Source organism: Grammomys surdaster, unplaced genomic scaffold, assembly GCF_004785775.1.
Source record: "Grammomys surdaster isolate TR1022 unplaced genomic scaffold, NIH_TR_1.0 67, whole genome shotgun sequence".
Taxonomy (NCBI): Eukaryota; Metazoa; Chordata; class Mammalia; order Rodentia; family Muridae; genus Grammomys; species Grammomys surdaster.
Window position 1 is genome coordinate 3,394,027 of NW_021604569.1, and position 5,840 is coordinate 3,399,866.

General features: G+C 41.0%; 1 pseudogene; it reads right to left on the minus strand.

Annotated features, from left to right (window-relative positions):
* Positions 1-1,717: 1,717 nt before the first annotated feature.
* On the minus strand, positions 1,718-2,514 carry LOC114630672 (annotated as a pseudogene).
* Between the last annotated feature and the right edge of the window lie 3,326 nt (positions 2,515-5,840).

Sequence of the window (5,840 nt, forward strand, 5' to 3'; positions counted from 1 at the left end):
ATTTGAGATTGTTCAGGAGATGTCCCAGTGGAGAGCTTGGAGGCACAGTTGAAGACAATGAGGTGCCCAATGGGTGATGGGAATGTTATTGAACTATTTGTACCAGTGTCCTGAGAAAGTTCAATAATGAATACAAGCCAGACTAGATGTTCAGGTAGTCACATGGACCATCTAGTGGTTATAGTGAGTCCCAGACTCACCAGAAAGTGTTTCCAGCTAGGCCTAGAGCTTTCTGAATGGCTGCAAGAGCCCAAGGGGGAATTAGAATCTGCATTCGAGAGGCAAGTAACCCAAGAGTCAAAGTTCTATCTTGTATGTCAGCTAGAAGGCTGAACATAGGGACCATGGCCATGAAATCCCGACTCTTTAGCCCATAGAGGCTGACCAGGCCTTTCTGAGAAACCAGGGCCCTCCTTGCTGACTGGAGGTAAAACCTTACCAATCCCCTGATGCTTGTGCAAGAATGTTAGCAGTCTGATAACAGGAAAATTGGAACTGTCCAAGTGGCAGTCATGTCCTAAGGAGGTTCAGCTTGTGGGCCTAAACCCACATGGAAGAAACTAGCCCACTTGGTGGACTGCAGCAGCAGCTCACATGATAGAAGTCTGTGTGTTCTGCAATGGCAGCAGCATCTTACCTGGTAGAAGTCTGTGTCCAGCAGCAGAGAGTGGTTTGCATCTGTGGTATTCAGGAAGTGGTAGCTGTGACATCGGTAGCTGGGGTGTGCGAGGAGAGGCACTTAACACGTGGCAGCTGAGCAGTGGCTATGTCTGTGATCAAAACACACAGGGCACACTGCAGGGGCAGAGGTGGCCCCACATGGCTCACAGCTATGACTCTGCATTTGAAACCCACATGGTACACATGTTGGTGGTGGTGGGCAACAGTGGTGGCAGCTACAGTAGAAATCCAGTAGGTACATGGTGGTGGCTGAGCGCTATGGCCAGCAATGTCACCAAGTCTCTGCAGCATGCCTGGGTCTAGGGATCCCCAAGTCTCAGCACCAATGTTGTGTTACAATTGCAGCTTGTCCAGATAGATCACACCAGGCCAGCACAGCTCCATGGGAGAGAAGTTTAATTGTCAGGGGAAGGGGGAGAGACAGAGGGAAAGTCAAAAGGGGGTGATGAAAAAGAAGGAAAGGAGAGCAAAGGTCAGGGGTGTCTGTCTTTTATTTGGGCTGTGACAGAACCATGCACTGCTGGTGCAGGTAAAGATGGGCAGGTGGGCCAGGTGGATGCTGGGAATATATGGATATTGCCATGGCAACAGATATACAGGTCCTTTCATGCTTCCCTAGGGGTGACTTCACCATCATCACTGGATTTGGAGGTGACTTGTGACTATAAAGCTGGTTCTGACTGTAAAGTGAGTTCCTGATGCTAACACCCTTATTTTCTGTTCTCAGTATATAATATTGTCTCTAAAAAATCACCCCCTACAAATAGGCAGAATCATTACAGCAGGATAATGAATTACCTGATTTTCTAAATACTGTACATTCTAATAAGTTCATAGTTAGTTTAAGGCAATAATTCATGTCATAAATAAATAAAACTTAAATAATTACAACAGAATCGTTTACATGTTTTACTATTAAGACTAATATCTCACTAAACATTGACTATCTATTAGACCCATAAGTTTATTATAAGTTTAAAACAATATTTTTTTCACAAATAGAACTTTTTATTTGTCATTATTAAAAATCTGGATTTTAAACAGATTCTTGGACTGGTGGTTCATATCCATCAGCTCGCTCAACCTTAGCACCTGTTTCGTCTCCAGTTGTTTTGCCAGAACTACCGCCTTCACCATGGAGCTCCATGAACTTTCCCAATTCAAACTTGGGTTTCTTCAACATTTTTATTTTTCTAACAAAGACATCATGAAGAGGACAAAAGGACTGGCCAGCCTTTTCTATGTCTTTCCCAATGCTGTCTGGAATCAGTTTATTAACTACCTCCTTGAAGTCATTAGTCTGCACTTCTCGAGTCATGATCTCCGTCATCTTCTTGTGCATCTGGCAGACTTGCTGGTGCTGAGCATAGGATGTCTTTATTATCTGGTTGTTGCATTTTTTAGTGAAGCCAACACAGAAAAGTCAGAGCAAATACCCAACAGTCGTCTTGACATCAACGTGAGCTTCAATCATAGTCTGCCACTTTTTGACCATGGAGCACATTTTGTATCGGGTAAGATCCATGCCATGAAAGTTAGTCAGACAGTTTTTGCCCTGCACGTCCTCAGTAATTAGCTTGAATTTTCTAAATGCAACTTCACCATTCTGTAGACTGGCAAGGCTCACACTTCAAACACACGACTCTTGAGGCCATCAGATGCAATTTTGATCCCTTGAGTCCTTGTGACTAGTGTTTTTCCGATGTTCCTAATATTGAACGTTGCTGGAGCTTTCACATCGTACCAGTCTTTTTTAGAAAATGGATCAACCACTTTCTTCTTAGCTCCCTTCTTGCCACCTTTCGTCAGGCGCTTGTTCTTGCCGATTCCCATGGTGCCGATCAGATAGCCAAAAAGGTAAAGCCACAATTTTTATATCACAACTTAGCACAGTTTTGCCAAGAAACAAATCATCTGCCTAGTAACTTATTAGCTTGAAGTTTTGTATAGATAAACTAGTCAAATCCATTTCCAGTTTATGACCTTTAATTACCAGATAATGGTCTCATATCTAACCTAAAAGGAATGTTTTTTTTGATCATAAGTTTGTTTCAAGGCTGTTCTGCTTTCCCAGTGCAATTAGAATGTGATACATGAAGGTTTACAGAGCACTATTTGCAGCTATTATTTAATTGAGATTACTTGTTGTGGGACTGTGTTTATGTGGGGAGCTTGACTGGTTGAAGTAATTAATTAAAAATGGCATTTTCTTGGGCCAACTATCTAAGCGGTGTTGGCTCTGCTTAGCTCTGCCACTGTGTTCCACAGCCAGAGGCCACATGCGCACCACAGCTAGGAATGGCCAGACAGAAACACCGGCCCTGCTACCCACAAGACATCAGCGTGGGAGATGTCTCTGCCAATCTTCCATGCTGTTTCCACAAGGCTGGGCTGAGTCCAGACCATCTCACCATCTATGCAGTACCCAGCAGGAAATGAGACTCTAATGCTTAATGATTATTAATCAAAGGCTTTATATGTTTGGTAATGCTCAATTAACAAGATGCTCACATAATTAGAGGTGTTAGCCAATTAACTAACCTAAATATAAGTTGTTAGCCAGGAATTCTCTCTGTCCAAGCATGGTTCTCTGTCCTCCTATATCTGTCCCTCCCTCTTTTCTCCTCTTCCTTCTCCTCTTCCTCTCTTTACTCCTCCTCTTTCTTTCCTTACTCCTCCCACCTTAGCTCCCGCCAACTTGTGGGGAAATTTTCCTGCTACATGACTGTACTTATCTCAAGTCTCCATGTAAGGGTGCTGGGCTTCAGGGCACCAGTAAACTGCTCAGGGGTTGGGAAAATGCATTCTGAGATGTGAGGGGCTGACGTTGAGATTTCCTGACTTCTGGGCTTCAAGTTGTCATTGGAGAACCATACAGAGAAGTCAGAAACAAAATGCCAAGGGTCAATGGGCCCATGGCGAGGCTGGGACCAGGTGCTCCCAAACTCCTAGACATCCAGATATCACTAAGTCATGTAGAGTTCAGAACAGAGTCAGGCTGAGTATGGCAAATAGCCCTGGGCCAGGAGTATAGGAACTCCAACTTAGCTCATTGGCAAAGGTAGCAGTGATTGTCTGGGGGCACAGATGGGCCTTCTTCAGGAAATTTAAGCTGTAGGTCTGTAGGCAAAGGCTTTCTCCATGCTCGCCATGGTGGTTCTCAATGAAAGAGAGAGTCATTGGTTCCAAATTGTTTATCGGCTATTCATTGTGAAAAATGGTTGCATAGCAACTTCTCAGGGAGGACCAGAGATTAAATACCTTTTGCATAGAGCAATGTTCTGGAAGGAGAGCTTATTGGCTAAATCTTCAGGGCTTCTACACACCGTGTCATTAACATGTAGAACTCCATTTTGGGTTACATGACAGATGTGGGGAGTGTGGCACACGTTCCAGGCCAGGAATCTAGCAGGGAGCAGGGAGGCATAACAAGCTTCAGAGCATGATCCATTGTTCTACAACTTGCATCAATTTAGGAATTCTATACAATCGTTATCAGGAATCATAAAATCATCAAATCACCTACACCACATTAATATGTAAAAGTTCATCTTCATGTTGATCTGCAGAAAATCTTCAAAATAGAGTGAGCTAATACTCAGGAATCATTGGGCTGTGTACTCATGACAGAAAAGGCCTATCAGTAACAAGGGGTAGTCCTGGGATGAAGACTCTTTAGACCTTGCTTCTTAGAGCTCAGAAATAAAAACCATGCAAAACAGCCATCTCCAAAAAAATTTATTTGCCTTTCTCAGATAGCTTCTGACAATATACCCTTGAAATTCTTTTAACCCTCTAGTTAGAGGGCTATACAATGTAAGCAACTAAACTACAGAATAAGGTAGATAAAATAGAAAGTAGCAAAGAGAACATTTTTCAGAATCAGTGGAGATCTATCCAAGGATATACTGTACCAAAACCTAGGACCCACCGGCCTAGAATTCACAGAGGACAGAGAACTCTACAAAAGAAATGTCTTCTAGCAAGAATTATATTCCATAGACTAGCCAGTAAAATAGAAAATGTAGAAAAAGGTTTAAGATGTGCTAAAGTGTATTTGAGGAAGGTAAAAGTAATATGTTATATGAATTTTTACACTTGCCTCACTTTAAATGAACTTAACATACTTGACTCATAGGTAAATAAGTATACTCCAGATAAATCAGTGATTGTATAGCAAGAAAATAAAAGCAGTAAAATTTGACACTGCTTATTTCTTTTGTAAGTTTCAGAATCAGGCACTACTAAATCAATTATAGTTGTATGTGTAAAATAAAATAGTGTTATTATTAGTTTCTAGATTAAGGATTGTTGACATTAGCAAAATAGAGACAAGAATAGTAGAAACAAAAAATGAAAGAAAGCAGAAAGCATCGAGTTTCAAACTCTGAGTGATTCAGGAAAAGCATGTGAAAGATTTGGAAAAATTGTCTTAATGCTAGGTCATCAACATCTGTAAGCATCTTTACTACCTCACCAACATCAACCACCTGCAGTCTGGAGAATCTTATTGATGCTTCCAAGAATAAATTTTAAATACTAATGCAGCATGACAGCACAGAAAAAATTTAAGTACTTTACTTTCGGTGATAGTAAAAGCATATAGTAACTACTCTAAATTTTACTTTGCTCTTACTATGACTCAATTAAATATTATGGTTCTTATTTTCTAGGTGAAAAAACTAAGGGAAATACATAAGCCAAGATTATGTTATTTTAGGAAAGCCAAAAGGCTAATTTTCGTGTAATACCCAAAACCTTGAACATACAAATGAAAGAATGGATCAAAGATGCTAATAAAATTTATAACTGCAACATCTTTTGCAGCCATTTTATAGATCCCAGAACCTCTGCAATAATCACCAGAGTGACCAAAGCTTAGCCAATGATTGACACCTTCCCATTTTGTTCACCTCTGCTGTGTGTATATAAGCTACATACGAGGCAGTAGAATGTACTCCTTTGAACTATATAGGGTATTCTTCTTCTAGCCCACAGATGTACACACTTTTTATTCCAGTAATTCCCAATCGCATCATACATGAAATCTTTTTTCTCTACATCGTTCCTCACTTTTTACCTGTGAATTCTTGTCAAATGAAAGTGATTGGCCTGCCACTTATTTACTAAAACAGGCCAGACTATTGTCTATTTACTTA